The sequence below is a fragment of the Limulus polyphemus genome, unplaced genomic scaffold (assembly GCF_000517525.1).
Source record: "Limulus polyphemus unplaced genomic scaffold, Limulus_polyphemus-2.1.2 Scaffold1156, whole genome shotgun sequence".
Classification (NCBI taxonomy): Eukaryota; Metazoa; Arthropoda; class Merostomata; order Xiphosura; family Limulidae; genus Limulus; species Limulus polyphemus.
In genome coordinates this window covers 81,937-93,645 of record NW_013666766.1, presented here as the reverse complement: position 1 = coordinate 93,645, position 11,709 = coordinate 81,937, and the positions used below count along the sequence as shown (strand labels likewise).

Sequence of the window (11,709 nt, the reverse complement as noted above, 5' to 3'; positions counted from 1 at the left end):
AGAAATTATCATCATTCCAGTCTTCTAAGGAACTTGATAATTCATGTAGTAATCAAGTTTAAAATGTTGGATAAACTAATTATTTAGAAATTATCATCATTCCAGTCTTCTAAGGAACTTGATAATTCATGTAGTAATCAAGTTTAAAATATTGGATAAACTAATTATTTAGAAATTATCATCATTCCAGTCTTCTAAGGAACTTGATAATTCATGTAGTAATCAAGTTTAAAATGTTGGATAAAGTAATTATTCAGAAATTACCATCACTCCAGTCTTCTAAGGAACTTGATAATTCATGTAGTAATCAAGTTTGAAATGTTGGAACTTGATAATTCATGTAGTAATAAAGTTTAAAATGTTGGATAAACTAATTATTTAGAAATTATCATCATTCCCCAAAAGATAGTCGAAATCTAATCTTTGTTAAGGAATCAGTGTAACGGTAGCCAAATTTTGACCACTGTTTAACAAATCGGAGAATGGGACAAATTGTGACGTATGTTGCATTTTACAAGCCTGTCCAATTATTCTTTCTCCCAGTCAGTCATCAAAGTTTCAGAGTAACAGTTTTTTTCTTTCAGCAGAAATAATTCATTTTAATTGCATCTGTTGATAAGTAATGATGAAAGTAACTTTGTTTTTAATTTTCACACAAAGCAACTCGACGGTTACCTGACCCATCTATCTCTAATTTTGAAGTGATAAACTAGAGGAAAGGCAGCCACTACCCACCACTAACTCTTGGGCTACTTTTTACCAACGAAAAGTGAGATTGACTGTCACCTTATAACACCCCATGACTGAAATGGCGAGGACGTTATAGGATTTGTTCACGTTGCCCCTTTGATAGTTCTTAAAGTTTGGTAGCGATAAAGTATACTAGAAGTACATTTAAAATTTATTTGTTGTTTACAGGCTTGTAAATGCTGAAAGATAACCATATTAGAATTAGTAATTAATTTCAAAACTTCTCTGTTTGTCACTTTGTTGTTATAGAACCTTTGCTAAGTTCCTATGTTGTATGAGATACGGCAGTATGCTTTACTGTTATCTAATTATTAAATTTATTCTGTGCTAAATCTGGAACACCTTTTTTGCCATTTTTCAGACTTGGACTAGGTAATATCCAAATACAGTTCATAAATGCTTTAGAGATTTATCTTTTTTATCTCCTTATCATTTAAGCAACCGTACAAGGCCTAGTTGAAAGAAAAAAGAAGGGGAGGGTTCTCACGAGAATAAACATTAAAATATCATAAAGGTGAATATATATATATATATATATTTTTTATCTGGTCTGCCAAATCCAATTGAGAAACGAATGCTCATTTACAGACCGTGCAACGAGGGTAAGAACGTAGATTAACTTTTTATAGTTAATTGCTACTCAGTATTTATAATATATTATTTATGACAAAGCTACTGAGGCTATCTACCTTCTCCCCCAATTTTGACATGTACTCTTATAACGCAACCACAGCTTAAAGTACGAGGAATATTTTGTGGTGTCGCACAGATTCAAACCCGGCTCGGCAGGTTCGAAATCCAGAACTTTACAATAGAACCAACTCACGTCCTATAGTAAATAACAACACACTTTTTACTGATTGGAAAAGAAGTTAAAAAGCAAAACATGTGACCATGAGGTTATAAAACCACTCGAATGCGCTTGAGAACCAACAAATCAACTTTACCTAACCTAATGATATTTTGTATACCTTATATCTTCATTTAGTGATGCTTGTAATACATTAATGCAGAATATTATGACATTAATAGCTTATGTTTTAAATTGTATTATAATAACCAACCAGTTGTTATAAAAGAAACTATAATATCTTCAGGAACGAATATAATTTTTGTGATATTCGGACATTTTATTTTACTGGGTTATTGGAATAAAATACTCGTGTATTTTCCGTTTTCTTTTGTAAAACTTATTTATTGCTAATGTTGTATAAAAACAGTGTAAAAGCTTGAGAAATCTGATAGTGAAAAGTAACAGGGGTATAAGTTAACTCAGTACTGCTATTACATATCGTTATGGTTGGTTGTGAAAGACATTTTGACGACTAATGTAACAGGTACGACGGGATTATGAAATTCTATAAAATACTTAAAACTGAGTCATAACGAAGTAAGAATCACACATATAATATTGCTGTAAAAAAATTTGTTAGTATTATTGGCACAGCACTTCTTAATGAAATTTGATAACGTATTCGAACCCATGAATCTAACATTTGTAAAAGCAGCAACAAATAAACACGAATTTTGCATAAGTACCGATGCTGAAACGTGTGTCAAAATATGCAATTGCTCTTAACTCAAAATTAAATCATAAGCTAATTGGTATACTTACAATTCACGTTAAAAATAAACGAAATAATTTTATTTTATTTTTTTACGTAGAGTTGTTGATTATGTTTTGATTGAAAACTCTGAAAGATATATTGTCAAAATGAGAAAACTTTACCCTAACGATTTTTATTTTATCTATGTATATATAGATGAGCTTAATAACATAAAGTAAAGCGAGACGATCCCTAAACTGTAATAGCCAGTGGACACCAACCTTGTTCTGACTCTTACCGATCAAAAACAACTTTTAATCATTGTAATCAACTGCCGGTCAACTTCTGTAGAAAACAGAATTTCGCGCAAAGCTACTCAAAACCCATCATCGTTAGCCGTCCCTAACTTTGAATATATGCCACCCACCGCTATTTCTTGGGCTACTTTAATCGAATAGTGGGATTTGACCGTCATTGTTATGACGCCTTTACAGTCCCAAAATGCCGAGCACGATTTTTTTTCACGCTAAACACTAATTGAGCTCTATTGATTTCTAACATACTGATATTTATGTAAAAACAAATAAAAGCGCAGTATTAGTATACGTGCTAAGTTAGTTTATTTCATTAAAAAAAAAATCATCGCATTAATCATTATAATATTTCATATACACGTAAATAGGTTTCATTTTAATGTTCATTTTTATGGTTTGGTACAATTAAACTTGATCTATACATCCAAGTATCGATATGCAATTTTAGTGAAAAATTTAATAAAAACACCATTCCTAGGCAAAATAGCTGTTTCCTCGTCTAAGTTTGAATTAAAATTGGACGAGATATTATGGCAACAATGCATTGTACTCATTGCCGTCTTTATTGTCAAACTGATGTTCATACATACAATGTAATATTGTCCTAATTATTAGCATACATTGTTATATTAACAACAAACCGTTGTTTTACGATTTTCATCGCAACAATTAATTCGAATAATTCAGCGCCCTCTATTTCACTACTCCGATAGATGGCAGAATCTAATTGAATTAGCTGAGTTATGTAACTTACAAGTATTTCCGTTCCTGGTCAAAATTCTCTACACCCAACTCAAAATATCATATGAAAAGTCACACAAAAACCTCTGTATTACAATTAAACCTAAAAAAAAAAAAAAAAAAAGTGGAAAATATTTATTACCCAAATTAAGGTAAATTCTAAATAGATGTTTTAATGTTATAAATGTGTCTATATGAATATATATAATAATTAAACATTGAGGTTTTAAACATATTTAAAAGTTGTAGAAAAAATATATCGATGATAATGATGGATAAGTAGTGTGCCAGGCACTGTTGCCATGAGACAATGTTACGATTCTAAAGTTCGTAAGATAGCTAAAACTTTGGTGTCCAAAAAAATAAAATAAAATGCGAAATTTAATGGTGAAAAAATATATATGCATGTTTGTTTATATAAAATAATGAATCAAAAGCCTATAACCCGAGCGCTTTCGAAAGGTCCATAAAGAAACTATACTCGTGCGCATGTGGACAAGTATGTATATAATCACCGCATCTTTCATTTATTCCCTTCGATGGGTGGTGCCAAGCCAATAGATGACTTCATTTTTGTGTCTTCCTTTGATGGTCGATAAGTGACAGAGACATTATTCTGATATTGTGGTCATGACTGTTGAAATGTTTAGCTGCAGGTTTGTCTGCATCACAATTCTGGATGTATCCACGTTCTCGTTCAGACGATATTTGGCCCATTTCTCTTACTTATAGATTTCCAAAATGTAAATAAGTAATGCAATAAACTAAGCAGGTGTACAGGTATGAACAGTTGTTGATTGTATAATTATTTATCTTCAATGTGGTACGTGTTGCTGTTCACGATACAACACATCATCACATCAACACCAGCACTTGGATCTAACTCCACTCACGTAATGTTTTTGAACAAATAACAATTATGTCTTAAAGTAAGATTATAGGAAACAAGAGGGAATCCTCAGCAGCCGCGGTATTGAAATTCATTTAGGCAAGATTAGAGTAAATTAATCTAGGCGGCTTTTTCTTCTTCTTTTTATTAGCTATATTTTAGTGTGCCAGGAATACCAAGCGTGGGGCGCACGTATATATTCGATTCGATTTTATTGCTCGTTAAGATCTCTACTAGCCTACCCTCAAATTGAAATTCTTTTAGACAGGATTAGAGTAAATTAGTCTACGAGACTTTGAGCGTGGTCAAATAAATCAATCGAAAGGGTTTGACCTCCTGAATTCAAAACTGTAATTACATCTCAAATCGGCCAAGAGATGACAGAGCTATGAGCTAAAAGTTTGAACTTGAAAAACAAAAACAAACTCGGAGACATTCTATGAGCCGTTATATACGTATATCTTTAATTTATTCCCTTCGATGAGTGGTGCCAAGCCAATAGATGACTTCATTTTCGCGGTTTTGTGTCTTCCTTTGATGGTCGTGAGTTAACTTAGAATATTTGAAAATTACATAAGGGCTTAATCAGTTTTGAACTGATCACCAAAGGGAGGAAGGTCAAAATCCCCACAACCAGCTTTTGAGATAATTATTGTCTGACCAAATAGTGGAATTAGGCGGAAAATCTTATAATGTATTCACGGTTACAAAATGCGATACACGATTTTTACATATATATATATTTTGCAGTACACTAGGCCATTCTGATTTTGCCACTATAGGTGAAAGAAAAAATGTCACCTTCAAGTCAAAAACAACTTATGTTAAATGAAGTGAAGATAGTATAAAAATAATAGTTAAATGTTCTTTCATGGTAGATTAGATAAACGGATATTCAAAGAAAAAAAGTTTTATCGGTTTTCACGCTTTCCAGACTGATGAAAAAGATTTCGATTTGTTTAGTCAAGGCTTAACAGGTGAGTAAAACCATCAATTACAAAACACCGTATAAAACATGAAAAGTTTGTACTAGAAGAGACAAAATCAATAGAAAAAAAACAACTGTAAAAGATAACACTAAAAATAAAAGGACAACATATGCTTTGGCTGAAAGGCAAAAAACATTTAAGATACATGAAAGGGTAATCAGTTTCTCGATATTAAAATTTGCTTGAAACTATGCGAGACATTTATTACGCATACTTTTAGAAGTGTTAAATTGTATAAATAAATTGGCAAATAATCATTGCTATTAATATGTAACTAGAAAGTAATACTTAAGTAATGCCAAAATAATAAGAAACAATAACAACGCACAAGACAAAAATTTTGTGTTCATTCAGTACGATTATCAGAATATGATAAGCCCAATTGTGTAGAATATTTTAGTTAAACTTACCCTAAATTTTAAACTTTTGGGTATGACCCCCAAAATAAAAACACTTCATTATGCTTATAAATTGTTGTTTGACAGTTTACTATTAGGTTGAATTATTTAGCCCACCAGTGGCACAGCTGTATTGTCTGCGGACTTATATCGCTAGAAACCGGGTTTCGATACCCGTAGTAGGCAGAACAGGGATAGCACATTGTGTAGCTTTGCGGTTAACTACAAACAAACAATAAACTATTTATTGTTATAGAAGGACATTTCGAAGATAACTATGAAGTTTCACTAATGTACGCGAATCTTGAACTTTTTGTAATGCATATTTTTTGTCTCACCAAAAATATTTGATATGATAAAGGAGCCAGAATAATCGTAACTTGTGTTCTATGCAAATTACATGAAAATCTGTTAGACAGTTTCTGGGAATATTTATTTGTTTGTCGTTTGCCCACCACCAGTATCAAAACCTGGTTATTAGCGTTATAAGCCTTCAGGCTTACTGCTGAGCCACTTGTCTTCTGGGAACGAAGAAGAAAGAAAAACAAAATAATTACCCGAAAATTGTTTTGCTTTACGGAGTTTTTTTTAATGTATAACTTCTATTCATTGAATATCTTTACCTTTTTTCTGTTAATATAACACATAGGCAGAAAATATATTTATTAACTTTGTTTTTATTGTACGAATAGAACTTTGTTTCTATCTTCTATTTTTACAATCGCACGAAGTTAATTCGCTTCCTGAAGCCGTGAGTAATTCGAAAGTAAGAGTTTATTTCAAAAATCACGAAAGGTGGACAAACCTAATAAAATAATGATTTCCACTTGATGCTTAATTCTTTTACAAGTTTTACTTTTTATTTTACAACAAGGTAGTAGTTTCGTATGGTGTGTATCGGGGGAGTAGGACTGGCGTCCTAGTCTGGACACATGGCGAGTATGTTTGGTATGACGGGGATTCGAACCCGCGATATGCAGAATGCGAGTCGAGCGCTTTAACCACCTGGTCATATTGGAACGCACGATCGTTATAAGTGGTTTTAAACTAATGTCTAATTTTTAAAAATAACGTATCATGATTAGACTGTTTGATATGTTTGGTCTTGTGGTGTAACTTTGACGGTGGACATAGTTAAACTTGTACACATAAAATCTTGTTTAATATGTTACTTGTTCATTTTAACTGCAAGAAGTATTTTACAAATATAATAACGTCTCCCCTTACGTACTTTATTTTTACACACTCATAAAACAGTTATAAAAAAATAAAATTTTTATGAAGAACGTCTCCGATTGATGATTTATTCTGAATTTTACGGTGGAAAGTTTAGATTTTTATGTTTCACAAGAATTCACACGCACGATCTCATCTTCATGTAGTGACAGTCTTACTCCAAAAAGTAACGTTTTTCTTTTCAATTGAAATAAGTTCTTAAAATAAAGATGTAGGAGCGAATTTAATTTTTTCATATAAATACTTTTTTTTGAAAAAAAAAACTCACCATTTGAATAACAACAGAAAGATCTATTTTTCCAGATTCATATAGCAGCGGAGGCCACACCTAAATATTAAAAAATAAGATTTATCTTGTTTTGTCGTTCAAAATGTTAGAATTTGTAACAGTTTCTACTGTATGACGTTCATCTTCACGTAAATACCAAGTTCGTAATTTAAAAAGGGTTATAACTTTAAATGTAGCACACTCTTTCTCACTATTTATGTGTAAGAAGAAACATTTCTTTAATATTCTCAGACAATTTAACCTTACTGCAGGCTTTGAAAGAAAAGGACAATTCGGCATTTTTGTGAAATGTAAAATAACAAATGATGTATAGGTTATATTTAATTGTTCATTAATGCGAATATTGCACATTATCAGCTTAAGCTATTATAAGTATATAAAGCATGCATTTAATATATATATACATACGTTCTATTTTAATTAATGTACCAGGTACTTTTATCTACCAAGTCTTACCTATATAAGAATGACAAACAAGTTTAGTCTTGTTATCACTGTACCTCGGCTTTGAAGCCGTGCGTTAAGGCAAGGAACTACACTGGATTCAGCTATTATGAATTTCAGCAAAACTTGTTAGAACATATTAAGAAATCAAGCTTCATGAAGGGCAATCAAAAACTCGTAAGAGCTGAAACTAAGGCATTATGTAAATTTCCACTGTCTTCTTACATCAAGTAGATGAAGGTCACGCTGAAATCCAATAATTGAAGTAATGCATCATTAAGCAATTATGGCAAGCCACTAGCGTCAAAACGACATGGGGAAGTAATGGAAAGTAATATTTTTGAACCTGGAAATTAGCCAACCGAGAAATCAGTAAGACATGGACGCTGCAAAAGGGAATAGTTTATAGTGCTGTCCTCGTGATCTTCCTAATTGTTTGCGTGGTGAGAGTAATCAGCAGAAGACGTGAAAAATGGACGCTTTTCTTGCTTGCATGAAGTCCTTTTTTAAGTCGTAGGCAGTAATCGAAGTAAATGATTTCACAACACTTTATTTATTAGAATAAATGGAAACTTGTCGTCGTCGTCGTCGCTCCATATGGAATAGACAGGGAAAAATAATTCATCCACTACCTCAGTGTGTTTTCTTTCACATGGTACGTCCTATTTGTCTAAAAATAGTGTAATTTAAATCATATATATTTAAGTTAAAATTCAAGGTTTTTCGGTGTTGTTAGTACCAAATAATAAAATTAATAAATATATGACCTATAAAATTCTTTAAATATTTAGAAAAAAATTGCAACTATCTTCAAAAACAATATTTTTATTCTAATGACAGTCAACAGGATTTAGGCCCAAGTTCTTCAACTAATTCACAACCACTATCTCCCTGTAGCGTGTGTCAAATAATTTGATATTTTCTTCGGTATTTTTTTTTCAACATGTAAGATGTACACAACATTATTTTATTGAACGAGATTTAATACTGAATTCATTTCTTTACAAAACCGATGTAATGATTATTTCTAAATAATTATTTCTTTTGTATTTTTAACTTAATTATTACATACTTTATTTAGTGCTTTAGGAAATTAATGTAATGATATTTCTACATAATTACTTATCCAACATTTTGAACTTGATTACTACATGAATTATCAAGTTCCAAAATTCCAAACTTGATTACTACATGAATGATCAAGTTCCAACATTTCAAACTTGATTACTACATGAATTATCCAGTTCCTTAGAAGACTGGAGTAATGATAATTTCTAAATAATTACATGATCCAACATTTTGCCATACAATGTGAAGAACACTATATATATATTTCGTATGGCAGCAAAAACTAATTGAAAAATTGTGGCACTATGTGTTCTGACTGTTCAAACTACTGGAAATGATGTAATGGTGTGGGGCATGATTTCGTTCCATGGGTTGAATCCTTTGATAATTCGAAAATGGAGAATAACATTCGTTCCTTAACTGAACGTTGTTATACAAATACATATTGCACCCATTTTGCCTAAACTGGCTTCAACAACACGACAGTCTCTTCAGTTGTCTTTGGCCAGCATAACCACTGCATCTCAAACCATCTTGGCATATTTAGGAAAAAAATGAAACATTGACTTTGCCATTATAATCCTTAGCCCAAATCTGTGATCAAACTTTGCACCTATATATATGTAATTTTTACATGTTTTCCACATCTGTCATTTGGCGTGTTTACATCAATATTGTAAAAGAGACACTTCACTTGATAATGCTATTTCCACCCGCAGATGGAATCATAGTTGGGTACTCTAGGCTTTTCCTCTTGTCATATATGGTATGGTCTTTTAGGATATTTTTTTCTCTTATTTTGAAGATACCTTAATTATAGCTTTTTTATTCTTGAAATTGTGTATGTGTTTTATCTGACTGAATATCATGTTCTTTATAATTAGTTATTATCATAGGTTGGCCTGAATAACTGGGCAATTTTTGGTTTAGTTTTTGACTGATTTTATTATTATTATTTACTTCTGTGACGAGCATGGTCCAATGGTTAGCGTGCCGGAATATCGATCTGTGGGTTCAGAGTTTGCGTTCCCTTACCTCAAAGAAAAACAAAAAAAAAACACCCTCTCTGTCTCTCTGCACTTTCGGGTTACGTGTATGTATTATAAGAGTAACGGTTTGATTTGTTTAGAATTTCGCGCAAAGCTAAACGAAGGCTATCTGCGCTAGCCGTCCCCAATTTAGCAGTGAAAGACTACATGGAGGAAAGCTAGTCATCACCACCCACCGCCAACTCTTGGGCTACTCTTTTACCAACGAATAGTGGGATTGACTGTCATATTATAACATCCCCACAGCTGAAAGGACGAGCATATTTGGTGGGACGGGGATTCGAACCCGCGACCCTTAGATTGCGAGTCAAGCGCCCTAATCACGTGGTTATGCCGGGCCAGGAGTGATGATCAACTTCCACTGATTGGTCAGAAAAAAGTTGACAGTGAATGCTGTTGACTAGATACATTCCCACTACTGTATCAGTTCTAAATTAGGGGCGGCTAGCGTAGATAAACCTTGAGTAGCTATGCGCGAATATCCAAAAACAAACGAACAAATACATTATTTGCTTTTAGAGATAAATGTCGTCTCGTTCAGTGTTCTCACCGATTTGCACTGTTTTAGACACATTTCTTTAAAATAATGGCAGAATATCTGCACTTATGAGTTGTCTATGCCACAAGATGCCACCTCAATTGGAGCTGTTAGAATGTCAACTCCAGAGCACTTACGTGTATATCCATAATAATTACTTGGACAACGAAGATATATATACACACCACCTAATATTTACATAATAAATGCATGTAAATTGCACCTGCTAAAGCCTGTGGTGATATCTGTGTTATACGAACGACAACATTTGTAAAATATTCACCTTTCTGTCTAATTCAAGTCACAAAAGTCTGCAAAACTGTTACTATTATTTCATTCTAAGTTTTTCTGTCTAGTTATTGTTCCTTTTACAAGAGTAGTCCGACGTTTTACTCTTGGAATTAAAAAATAATATAGATATTTTTGGTATTTTATTCGACGACACATAGCAATGCACAGTATAATTGGCACAGTCTAGCTCTTAAACATTAAATCATAAATCAACAACTTAGGTTTTCCGTAGTTCTTTTGGGCACACCAAAAATAATCTTCAATAAAATTGTAGAGTCGGTCACCACGTTTTCCCTCACTTATTAAAAATCCATCCACAACGATACCTATCTCCAATGCACTCTCGGAGCCATTTCAGTTTATGTATCACATTCATGCAATATGCGTAATTATAGAACGTCATAACATTTTCTTAATCTAAACATATTAAGTTTATATAAAATACACGTACTTGATAAAATGTACAAAATATGTTTAAAATAACAGGTAATTTCTCATTAATTGCACTGATATTGCATTATTTATTCACCAAATTAATATATAATTATTTTTTTTAGTTTTCAAGTAACATCTGCCACCAATGGCACAGCGGTATGTCTGTGACCTACAACGAGTTTCGATACCCGTGGTGGGCAGAGCACAGATAGTCAATTGTGTAGCTTTGTGCTTAACTACAAACATCCAATAACATATGTGCCTCTGAAGCCACACGTTATCAACAATAACTGTGTAGTAAGTATACTATTATCATCAAATTCTACATTCTTTAAACAGCTATTGGTCAATTTATTAGGATACCCCATCTGATATTTAATTGGGCTACCTGTAACAGTGATAATAGACTCAGCATGATTAAACTCAGTAATATGCTGTAGATGTGTTCGATTGTAATGCAGTTGTCGAAGAATAACAGGGGTTGGACAAAATAATGGAAACACCTAACATTTTGGAATCATAATCTTTGAACATGTTATAAACAATCAAAACTTGACATATTTTAATGTTTTATTGTTTATTATTGTTGCTATCTGATATTTTATTTAAATTAACTGTTTTTTACAGATATTTAAAAAAAATTTGGTAATAACCTTATAAAAATGGCAGACCTCTCTGACTTTCAAAGAGGCCAAATTGTTGGTGCTCGTATGGCAGGTGCTAGTGTAACA

The 11,709-nt window shown here is 32.4% G+C and overlaps 1 protein-coding gene and 1 long non-coding RNA gene across 2 annotated transcripts in view; one reads left to right on the top strand and one right to left on the bottom strand.

Annotated features, from left to right (window-relative positions):
- Positions 1-8,261, bottom strand: part of LOC111086506 — a 9,447-nt gene extending 1,186 nt beyond the window's left edge. The window contains exons 1-2 of the long non-coding RNA XR_002611233.1: positions 7,610-8,261; positions 7,133-7,192 (exon numbers count right to left, since the gene is read on the bottom strand). This is a non-coding gene — a long non-coding RNA (uncharacterized LOC111086506). The remainder of the gene's footprint in view (positions 1-7,132; positions 7,193-7,609) is intronic.
- Positions 1-11,150, top strand: part of LOC106462394 (ubinuclein-1-like) — an 87,074-nt gene extending 75,924 nt beyond the window's left edge. The window contains exon 16 of the transcript XR_002611232.1: positions 11,101-11,150. The gene's annotated coding sequence lies outside the window, so the exon portion shown is untranslated. The remainder of the gene's footprint in view (positions 1-11,100) is intronic.
- Positions 11,151-11,709: the final 559 nt, after the last annotated feature.